Source organism: Pseudorca crassidens, chromosome 10, assembly GCF_039906515.1.
Source record: "Pseudorca crassidens isolate mPseCra1 chromosome 10, mPseCra1.hap1, whole genome shotgun sequence".
Classification (NCBI taxonomy): Eukaryota; Metazoa; Chordata; class Mammalia; order Artiodactyla; family Delphinidae; genus Pseudorca; species Pseudorca crassidens.
The window spans coordinates 4,897,915-4,908,864 of NC_090305.1; the positions used below are offsets into that span (position 1 = coordinate 4,897,915).

A 10,950-nucleotide genomic window follows, 5' to 3' on the forward strand; every position below is an offset into this window, starting at 1 on the left:
AGCCCAAAAGGTGCCCTCGCCTGCCCTAATTTGGGGCAAGGGGAGGTCTGGGACATACTCAGCACCTGTGCTAGAAGCAAAACGCCCTTCTGAGGCTCCTAACCACCACCCCTCCCCCCGGTGTGCCCCCCACCCCCACCCCAGCTCTTTTCTCTTGAGCTCTAGCCTGGCGATGCCATTGTGGCCACCTCCCCATTCATTGGTGTCACTGGCATTTTAAAGAAGCAAATACGTACCATCACACGCGGTCTTTGTAAATGCTTTCCGTGCGTTATTTTCACAGCCCTCACAGCAAGCCCACCAAGCAAACAAGTGTTGTTGTCCCCATTTTGCAGGTTTGGAAGACGCTCCTAATCATACCTGGTACCCTTAAGGTACAGGAGGCACTGTGCCCTCCACTTTCTGTGCTTTGTGGCATTTCACCTTTGCATCGACCTTCTGAGGTTGTTGTTATCTCCATCTTACAGATGGGGAAGCTGAGGTTTAGAGAGTTTAAATAACTTGCCTGAGGCCACTCCAGTATAAGGATTTTGAGCCCAAGCTGGTGTATTTGTTGATTAAGAAAAACTTTTCTAGCTTGGGGCTGGCTTAGAGCTGATGTCTTCTTTTGGATTTGTTTTCTGATGCTTTTCCCATTTCTAAAGATGGGGGCGTTTGTCAAGCACCCAGTCTGATCTAGGCATTATGATCTGTTTTCCTCTTAGCGGAGTGTAAGCTCCATGAGGGCTTTTTGCTCCTTTTCCCCTCTGTTCATGCAGGATCCCAGGCACCTAGCCCAGTGCCTGGCCCAGCCTGGGTGCTCAGTCAGTATTGAATAAAGGAATGACTGGAGTGAGCGGGTCATTTTGCCCCATCCTAGTGAAGGCAACTCCAACAGAGCAGTTGGGTGACTTGGCACACAGGCACAAATACCTCACACCTCAGATCTCTTGTTTTTGCAGCAGACCTTTATTTATTTTTTTAATTTTTATTTAATTTTATTTTTGGCTACGTTGGGTCTTCGTAGCTGTGCACGGGCTTTCTCTAGTCGCGGCGAGCGGGGGCTGCTCTTCGTTGCGGTGTGCAGGCTTCTCACCGCGGTGGCTTCTCTTGTTGCAGAGCACAGGCTGTAGGGTGCGCGGGCTTCAGTAGTTGTGGCACGCGGGCTCAGTAGTTGTGACACGCGGGCTCAGTAGTTGTGGCTCGCGGGCTCTAGAGCGCAGGCTCAGTAGTTGTGGCGCACGGGCTTAGTTGCTCCGCGGCACGTGGGATCTTCCCGGACCAGGGCTCGAACCCGTGTCCCCTGCTTTAGCAGGCGGATTCTTATCCACTGCGCCACCAGGGAAGCCCTCAGCAGACCTTTTTCACACACGTAAAATTTCAGGAGTAATCAGATCTATGTCATGGGATTGGAGGACATGATATAAAACACTATAAATACTTACCAGTGTTTGGCACCACACCAGCATTCGATGAGTGGCATTGCCTTGGTGGTTTCAAGCCTCTTGTCTATGTTTGCCTTCCTTTGGGGCAGGGTTGCCATACCGATTAGCCCCGCCAAAAATGTGCTGGCCACCGAAACTTTTTAAAAGCGTTTTTTTATTCATCCCACATTGCTCTCTTGGCTGTGATGTCTATGAAGCGTTTGAAGTTGGTAAAGTTGGTGAAATCAGTTTAAAGCTACCCTGGTCAAGTGGTGTCACGACTAGCAAGATTTTTTTTTTAATTAATTTATTTATTCTTGGCTGCACTGGGTCTTCGTTGCTGCTCACAGGCCTTTCTCTAGTTGCGGCGAGCAGGGGCTACTACTGTTCATTGCTGTGCACGTGCTTCTCATCGCGGTGGCTTCTCTTGTTGTGGCTCACGGGCTCTAGCGCGCAGGCTCAGTAGTTGTGGCGCATGGGCTTAGTGGTTCCGCGGCATGTGGGATCTTCCCGGACCAGGGCTCGAACCCGTGTCCCCTGCATTGGCAGGTGGGTTCTTAACCACTGTGCCACCAGGGAAGCCCGACTAGCAAGATTTTGACGAAGCTGTATGTTCATCTTCTTGGTTTCCAGTGAGAACATTGTACTGGAAGGGGCCTCGGGGTCCTCGTCCAGACTGTGTTCTTCCACCCCTTAGTTTACAGGCCTGGAGAGATGCAGGGGCAGGGCTTCGGGAACCTCCGTCTTACGTGGTCAGTTCCCTTCAGTGTCAGCAACCCTGCCACGCCCAGATGCCTGGTGTTTTGTATTGGGTGGGGCGGGGGGGGGGTGGGGGTGGGAGCCACCATTATTCTTTTGCCAAGGATGTTAGTAAGCGGACTGTGTCAACAACCCTAAGTATTAAGAAAGGTTTTTCCCATTAGATTTTTTTTTTTTTGCACATTTAACTCGTATTCATCATAGAAAAATTCTAAAGGAAGAGAAAGCTAGTAAAGCACATAAGAAACTAAAATTACTTACTTTCATGAGTCATAAATCACCTTGTTGTATATCTGCTTCCTGTGGATACATACGCTTATTACAAAAACTGAGATGTTTTACATTTGTAGACAATAAAAAGCCCAGTTTTGTACGTGCCTTTAAATTATACCATACCTATTAAAAATTTAATGGGATAAGTATTTTCTGTTGTATTCAAATGTTCTTTGCCATGAAAATCACTTTATTTTGATGTGGCATAATTTGAGGAGGGGGGGGTCAGAGGTTAATGTTTTGATTATTTTGCGTCCCCTGGGCACTTACTGGTCCTATGTTAAATGAAGCCAATCTAAGGTTAAAATTTTTACTGTAAATTATGAATAGGTAATCGGAAATTGATTTATTCTAAAGAGGAAAATGCTGAACTGACAAAACGTATTTATTTTTTGATTAGCCTGTGACCTGCCATCCTATTGCTCCAAACAAACGAGAATCACTGGTGAAAAGCAAATTGAGCAGTTCAAAGAGTCCTTCTAAAAGGTCAAGTTCTCTTGAGAAGAAGGTGTTTTCCATCTTGTATAGGACACCGGGGTGAATGTTAATGGCTGACGGGATATGTTACGTACCTGTAGTTTTATTTTTAATTGGATGTTTTGCTTCAATCAGTGTCATGTAATTTGGACGTTTTAGTGCAGTTATTCCCAGTCTTTTCTAATATAAGGACCTCTTTTAATGTAAAAAAATGTTTCTGGGGCAAACATAATTTTAGGTATGTTTTTAGACTCTGTTGGGAAGCTCTAACAAAAAGTTCTTAAAAATAACACTTTCAGTGGAATTTTTCTGTATTAATTACAACAGCATCTTCACACACTTGGCCAATAATAGTACATATATGTGTATGATTTACGAGACTTGTCGATGCTTGATGGGCGGAGCTTCTGAAATAGCCCCTAGGAGGCCCCTGCCCTCAGGAAGATAGAGCCTACCTGTGAATCACTCTAAGGTCTAATGTGAGGAAGACAGCAATCAGACCCCTTCTGCAGGGCAAGTGGGATTCTCTAACTCCAGGGACAGCTGTGTAGGCGGAGGGTCCGAGGGCCATTAAATGACAAGTTAGGAAGGTGCAGTTTGTTGCCAACTGCTCACTGCTGACGTTTCCAGAGGGGCCCACCCCACCTCACTTTCCTCATCATTTCAGAGGAAGGAACGTTGTTGGAGAAGCGAATTGAGTCAGGGACATTTCAACACACCTGATGAACTATCTCCCTTGGTCCTTTTCAAGAATTTCATATGATCTGCTACAGAGAGGGGCTGGGTTTGTCAGCTAGAAGACTTAAGGTCCCAAACCCAAGCCCAGCCCTGATTATGGTTAATGGAAAGATGTTACACCCTGTGCCTCGGGTTTTTCCATCTGTAAAATGGGAAGTATCTCTTTTATCATATTCTCGGGAGGTGACATAATGATACCCCCAGGCTGCATTTTCTTTCTTTTTAATCCGCGAAAGCAAACAGAAAAATCTTTGTAAGGCTGGAAGCTATTGTCTTTTTATATAAAGGAAAAGTACCATAAAACTAGAGAACTTCTAAGCATCCTAAAAGCTGCTTTATGGCAAGGCAGCAGCCAAAAGACCTGCCAGTGGAGTGTGACCTTCCTCAAAAACCTTATCTTCTTTCTCCTGTAGTCCTGTTTTTTTCTCTTAGTAATTGTTATTCAACAGTGATGCCTCATATAACACTAGTCTTGGGCTGTGAGAAAAAAGTTCTTGCACTGCTTAGTCCCCCAAGATGTGGGTGGCAGAAGAAGCCGCCTCATTTCTGATGTCTCTGTATTATCTGATGAAGGACAATCATCCCAGGGTTCACCTTTTTAAGGAGTCAGGGCTGGGAGCAGGTATTTTGCTTAAGTTTTATGTGGTGTCTGTATTTTCAAGAAATGTTGAATGTCACCTTTATTTCAAGCTTCTATAGCCTTTCCAAGTTGCTTTAGAAAATCTTCAACCGTTTCTTAGCAAAACAGGGTGCACAGTAAGCCCATATCAGCTGGGCCTGATGTGGAAGAATTACTTCCATGAAGTGGACCTGGTGAGAGTGTGATTACAGTCTGCTGACCTCAGTTCCAGGGCTGTGGCCATCTGTACGGTGGGACCAGCACTCACCCACGATGAGGCTCCCAGGTGTCCACGGAGGGCGATGGTCACTTTTGATGGATGATGACCTCACAAAGGTTTCCAGGGGCAAAAACCCTCCAACCATCATTTCAAGAATTCCAAAGCAGTTTCACAATTCTGATTCTAAGAGAGGTTTGATTTGCAAGGGGAGTCTTTCAGTGCCTTCTCTTGCCTCTGTTTTATGGACGTTAGTAATTATCTTTTTGAAGAAAACAGAAGTGAGTTATACATTCTTCCTTAAGGATTTTAGTTTAGTTTATCTTGAAGAATTTTTTAATCAGCTGGGGTTTTCCCCCTTCGGTGGCTGGTCCCAGTGACTAGGCAACATGGAGATAATAGTAAATAACCCAGCTTTTTGTAAGAGATGTTATTTGAGGAGGGGGTTATGAGTACATACTAAACTTAGGAATACGTAAGTAAAGTTTCCTCTGAACTTACCTTCCTTTTGGAACAGGAGAAAAGATGATTTTTAGGCATAGTGGTGCACAAAGTAATGACTAACACTCTCTAAAGATATTTAAATCTATTAGAGCATAAATATGTTAGTTCAGAATGGATTGAGTTCTGAACCTTGATGCCTTCAAGAGTGCTTTATTATCAGGTGGCTTGTAAAAGGCACATTGTCAATCAGATCTGTTGTGTTTCCCACAGAATTTCATTAAGAGGTGTGCATCACTTCACATACTCTGTAGGAGAGGGGACAGTGAAACAGAAACTTAATAGAAATACTGAGGAGGGGAGAAGGTAAAGCCACCCCGGCACCTGGGCCTCCTTCTTTTTCTTCCTAACTCTGCCTCTTTGAGATGTACTTTGAGAACGTGGAGGAAGCTGCGTGTGGCTGGGGTCGTCGCCCTGGGTCTCCCTGCGCCTCTGGGTCTGGGGACAGGAGTGGCTTGGCACTGGGAGTCCTTCCCCGAAGCTCAGCTCAGTGCTGACTCTTCCTGTCCCTGGCTTTCCAGAGAAGGCCTGGGAGGCTGCCGGAACAGGGGGGTGCTGAGAGACTGCCTCCCCTGTCCCCTGGGCCCCGGGGGAAGGAGCCGCCTTCTGGAACGGGGTGCAGGGAGGGGGAATCCAGAGCAGAGGGTGGACAGGTGGACGGCAGTCACTGCCATTGTTTCGGTACAGACCAGGCTATGGTTCGGAAGTTGTTGTCTGGCTGTTGGCTTTTCCTCTTCAGAGGCTGGCATTCATGCGATACATTTATGGTTTGCTAACATGAGTATGACACGCATGCACATTTTTGGAGTATTGAATAGGCAGTAAAACAAGGCAGCTAAAAGCTAAGCAGCCAAGTGCTAAGTTAGTTGTTTTCCTGATAAACTGAAACTAGCCCGAACTGGCCAAAGTGTGGGACTCGTGCACCCAAGCTGCTCTAGGTGGTACTTTTTGTTTGGTCTACTAAAAAAAGCAATGATTCAGAAAGGTGCAGTGTCCGAGAAGGGAGTGCAAGGCTCCAGTTCTGCTCTCTGTGGTCCTGGAAGGAAAGGATGGGAGAAGTCTCCTCCTCTTCCTCTCCCTGCCCTGGAGCCGGCTGCAGTTTTCAGAGGATGGCCTGGTGCTACGCCCAGCGGTGGTATTTTATAGTATTTCTCAGTCGTTTTTTAGGATTATCAGTCATCGCTCGCAGGGTTCCTTTTCATTTTCAAGGGCATCCAGTCTGATCGTTCAGCTCCCTTTCAAAAGGCTCCCTCCCTCCCTCAGGCCCAGTCAGGAAGATTAATAATGTTAACTGATTTACTTCGCTGCAAAAACAGCATTATTAGTTAATTAGACTTTTACACCTCAGTCAGATAGCATTGTGCACTTTAACTCAAGGATGTTAAAGACCTAAATCTGAGAAAAAAGAAAAGAAAGAAAAAGGACAGGCACTTTTCCAGTTTAAGCTGCACGTTGGTCCATGTTAATTAGGCGTTTGTCCCTCAGTCTGGAGGTGACAGAAAATGCCAGTTACTGTGGTATTTAACTGACATCAAACTCCTGTCCAAATAATTCAGTTGCGCCCAGCCTTCTCTTTTAATTGGTGGGAAGGAAAACTTCGGCACACACCCAGAATAAGGAGGAAATTGTTAATTACATTTAACATTTAAAAATTTCATTCTGAAGGACCTGAAGAACACTTGTGTGTGTTCTTTTAAATGAACTATCCAGTTGAGCTTTTTAAAAACCGTAACAACAGGATCTCCTCTCACACTTGAGCTACCCCAAATGATTAGCCCTTGTAAGTCTTTAATAAATGACAGTTTAGTAATTGTTGTTATCCAAGGTCAAAAAGTAGTGAGTTATTATCTAGGGCCCTTATAGATTCATGTATGTTTGGCACTGTTTAAAAAATTGGTAATTAATTTTCTAGCTTAAAGTCAGATTTCTTTATCAGTACTAGAAATTCATGAGGGTTTAGGTGCCAAGCAATATACATGTTTTAGGAACCAATATTTAGTAGCACATTTTAAAAAATGACATGATGGTTTTGTAGAAGTAATTAGATAAAACATGCTTTTTTTGTTGTTTTTTTTAAGATCTTAAGCAACTTCTTCCTAGTCGCCAGAGAAGGTAATTTTCAGTGACAAGAGTGTAATTTACCTTATTCATGAGGTATGTAAAAACAATTCCAAAAATAATGAAAAGATTTCTTCTGACTTTGGGTAGCCTTATTGGACTTTTCAACCTCCCTGGCTTGACTGTGGTTTCTAGCCAAAGGTTCACACGTTTGAGAGGTTCAAACGCTTCATTTTCAGTACTGAACTACTTTTTCGTGCACTGAATGAATGCAATATGTTAACACTCCTGTATGGCCCAGAATTGCTGGGCTGCCCCTTGGCCTGCCTGCCTGGTACTGGCTGAAAAGGTACCATTGTTTGTTCTGCAAACACTGGGTGATGTTTGTTTCCAAGGTGACTGGTTCTATTGCTGCCCTTTAAGCAAGGGGGGATGGGGAGAGAGAAAGTTGGCTTTAAACACCTGAGAGCATCCTGTTCAGGATACAGTCTGTGTGTGTGTGTGTGTGTGTGTGTGTGTGTGTGTGTGTAAGTTGAAATATTATTTTAACTGAGGTAATGGGAGAAAAAGGGATAGTGTGGAAATGGGAGGAAAAGATAGATTATCAGTAAGTTAAAAATATCAGTAAGTTCCAATACACAACAATATACTTAGAGTGAAAGTAATGGTATAAGAAATGTTAGACTAAAAGATCTGATCAGACTGAAATTAACTGTTTTTACATTTGAAAAAGTAAAAAGTCAAGGGAAGAAAAAATATTTTAGATGATATCCATTGAAATGTTAAATTTATTTTTGCATGAACTACAGTTCTTTAGCTGTAACTTGTAAGCAGCTATTCAAATGAATAAAGTTTGAGAGTAGTATCATTAAAACTGGTTACTGATCAAGTACCTGGGCCTTCCAAAAAAGTCAGAGAACAAGAGATATAAACAGATTGGTTTCAGTCTTAAGGTCTATAAATTAAGAAAAATCTTAAATGATCAAACTATATTTGTGTTGAAAATTTTCCAGAAAGATAACAACAAAGATAAAAAGCCTCTTTGGGGGATGTATAATTGATGTATTCATCAGTGAGAGATTTTTAAGTTCAAATTAGAAAGAAGAAAAAAAGTTTCCTCTTTTCCTGGTCCTCCACCCCCTCTTTTTTAATTAAAAAAAATTTTTTTTTTATTGTGCATGGATGCTGTTAACAGAACTTTGCCTTTTCACTCCTATCAGGTTTAGTACAGTTCATGCCCAGGTTTCAGTAAACATTAACTACTTTTATCAGGGCTTGCAGTGTACTGAATGGCTAGCAAAGAGAGTGTACTGCAAGAGACAGATGAAAATGAGAGAGTCCAAGGTCACATGGATGTTGAATTTTTTTTTAATTATTGAGAATTTAGGGTCAAGTTTCACACTTTCAATATCCTCTCTATGGTTTTGTGGGCCTAAGACAAGGACACTTGGTCTGGCCTTTCTCTGTCCTGGGGTTAAAAGAGATTTCTTCAGATGCTCTCTCTGAATGGCAAGACAAGTGATTTTAAAACAGTTTATTCTTTCCTTTTCTTAAGAAAATTTTTTTCAGGACTGCCTTCTAGGATGAAAGGTTCTCAAGGTCCCCCCAAAGAAGTACTATAACATATATCGTGATTATTCTGACGATCTGATATTACAGGGATTTCCTTTTTTTTCCTTTCTCAGAGATTGTTTGGGATTGCCCTCTGAGCACTAATTTCATTTCCGGAGTTAGCACAGTGAAGCCTCCTAGACGAAATATCGCCAAATATAGAGTAAACGTTCTCGTCTCGGAAATCATGTAATATTCTAAAACTTTCCCCTGTGTCTTCTTTCCGAAAATAGGAATGTGACTTGTGCTTCTTTTCAGTGAAAAGGATCTGCACGTTTTAAAAACTACAGAGACAGTAAGAACTACCCTCTCTTCCTGCCCTTCATTGCAGGCTGCCCCCTAGGCATCCGTGGCAGACACGGAGGGTGGGGCTGCGGAGCGCGCCCGAGGGTCGTGTCTCCTTCCCGGAGGGAGGCACCGACCGAATCGAGGCTGTCTGTATGGATTTCGGTTCTGGGCTCCCGGCGGCCGGGCCGGGGAGGGGCCTGGGAGGACGCCGCGGAAGGCGGCCGGGCCGCCGGGCAGCCGGCCCTCCTCGGGCCGCGGAGCCTTCGTGCACTGGGACCGTCTAAGCTGAAGTGCGTTCGCACAGCAGAGCGCGCGGCGGCCGTCGTCCCGGGACTCGCCCGTGCCCGTCCCGCCGCGGCGGCCTGTGGGAAGCGGGCGGTCGACGGCCGGACGGCGGGGTCGCGGGGCGCTGGTACAACCCGGGCCTCCGCGCCGTCCGCCCACCTCGGCGCCCGCACGGGGCCGCCCCGTGAGCGGGCGGCGGGGCCGTCAGTCAGGGAGGCGGGCGCCGATTGGCCGGCCGGCCGGCGGGGGCGGACTGGGGCGGGACGGGGGCGGGGCTAGGCCGCCTTCCCGTGGGCAGCGCAGGCGTCGCTTCCACGAAAACCTTGACGCGCTCTCCTGGGGCCGCGGCGGCCAGGCGGCAACCTCGTGGGCGGCTGGAGGCCTTCGAAGAGCCCGTCTAGTAGTTGAGTTCGTTGTTTAGAAATGGGTTCCTCTCAGGTAGAGATTTGAACACATGTGCGCCCCGAATGAAGTGCTCCCTCATGTTTTTCCCCCTGGTGTTCGCTTGAGGCCATTTAGCCTGTGACCACTTAAGTTTCCCGAAGTTTTGCATGGGCGTGAGCGTGCCCACTCGCGTCTTGTAGTTGTTGCCCAGAAGGAGTCCACGTTAAAAGGTTTGGCTTACCTGATGGCCGTTTTAATGAGAACAGCGTGTGGCTGAAAGTGTGTCCGCAGAGCCTTTTGGAGGAGGAGGCGGAGGCGGCCGGGGATGAAGAGGACGAAGAGGGGATGCAGCCTGGCTGGGGGAGGCATGAGTGGAGGAGGAAGGACAGGGGCAGCTTCTGTGGGACGGGACGCCCGGGGCAGCGCGGCGTCGGGTCCTTTCTGTCCTCTTCCGCCGTGTTGGGCGGCTGTTGCCTCTTTCCCATGTGACCCGCGTTCTGCGGATGGAGGCCGAGGGGCACCACGGAACCAAACAAGCCACCGTGGCCTCAGGTTTTAAATCCCCACCCCCTCCCGTCGCAGCAGTGGCGGCGGCGGCGGCGGCAGACCGCGGGCCTCTGTCCCCCGGGCTCCTCCGTGGTCCACGTGGTCGTAGTAGCGATGAGCCCATTGCGCCGGGCGCCGGCTCCACGTTCTGCGCTTCATGCCCCCCCCACCCCGCCCCCGACCCGGTGGGGGGACGGCAGGGCCTGTGGGATCGCTGGGCCTTGCTCCTGGGGCCTGAAGGCCGCCTGCCACCAGGGCCCTGCCCAGTGTGCCCTGTGTCCCCGCAGGCCTGCCCGGAGCTAGCACCGGGGCGTGCGGGTGGTCCCTGCCTGCACCCCTGTGCCATCATGAGGCTGGTTCACCCACCCGGGGCCCTCGTCCGTCCCCAGGAGCAGCTCAGTACCTAGAGCACTTCCGGTGAGCCCTGTGCCCTGACTTGTCTCGTTTTTGGTGTGCCTTCTTGGGTGATCACTCTTCGCTGGGCTGCAGCGTCCAGTGATTCTTAAGACTAGGGGATTCAGGTTCAGTAGGTCTGTTGTGAGGCTGGGCCTCGTCCGTTTGAAAAAGCTTCCAGGGTGATTTTAATGAACAACCCTAATAATCAGCTTTCAAAATTGTATTTATAAACAGGTTACGAATACATTTGAGCCACTGGGATTTTTTTTTTTTAATGGAGTTAGGAAATGACACAAACCTTGAAATTCTCCTATCCGATGCTTGTCTGTTGCAACCCTGAGTTTCCTTTTCAGTGAGATAGCGTGGTACCTGTGCTAGACCCCGATAGGCCGTCT

At 47.1% G+C, this 10,950-nt stretch overlaps 1 protein-coding gene across 11 annotated transcripts in view; it reads left to right on the plus strand.

The window, feature by feature from the left end:
- The window catches only part of RREB1 (ras responsive element binding protein 1), a 179,839-nt gene that overhangs the window by 60,650 nt on the left and 108,239 nt on the right, over nucleotides 1–10,950 (plus strand). The window contains exons 1-2 of one of the 11 annotated variants that reach the window (XM_067751922.1): nucleotides 6,091–6,122; nucleotides 7,066–7,141. The exons of the other annotated variants lie outside the window; for them this stretch is intronic. The gene's annotated coding sequence lies outside the window, so the exon portion shown is untranslated. Of the gene's footprint in view, nucleotides 1–6,090; nucleotides 6,123–7,065; nucleotides 7,142–10,950 lie in introns of those variants that run through there. 11 annotated transcript variants of the gene reach the window in all.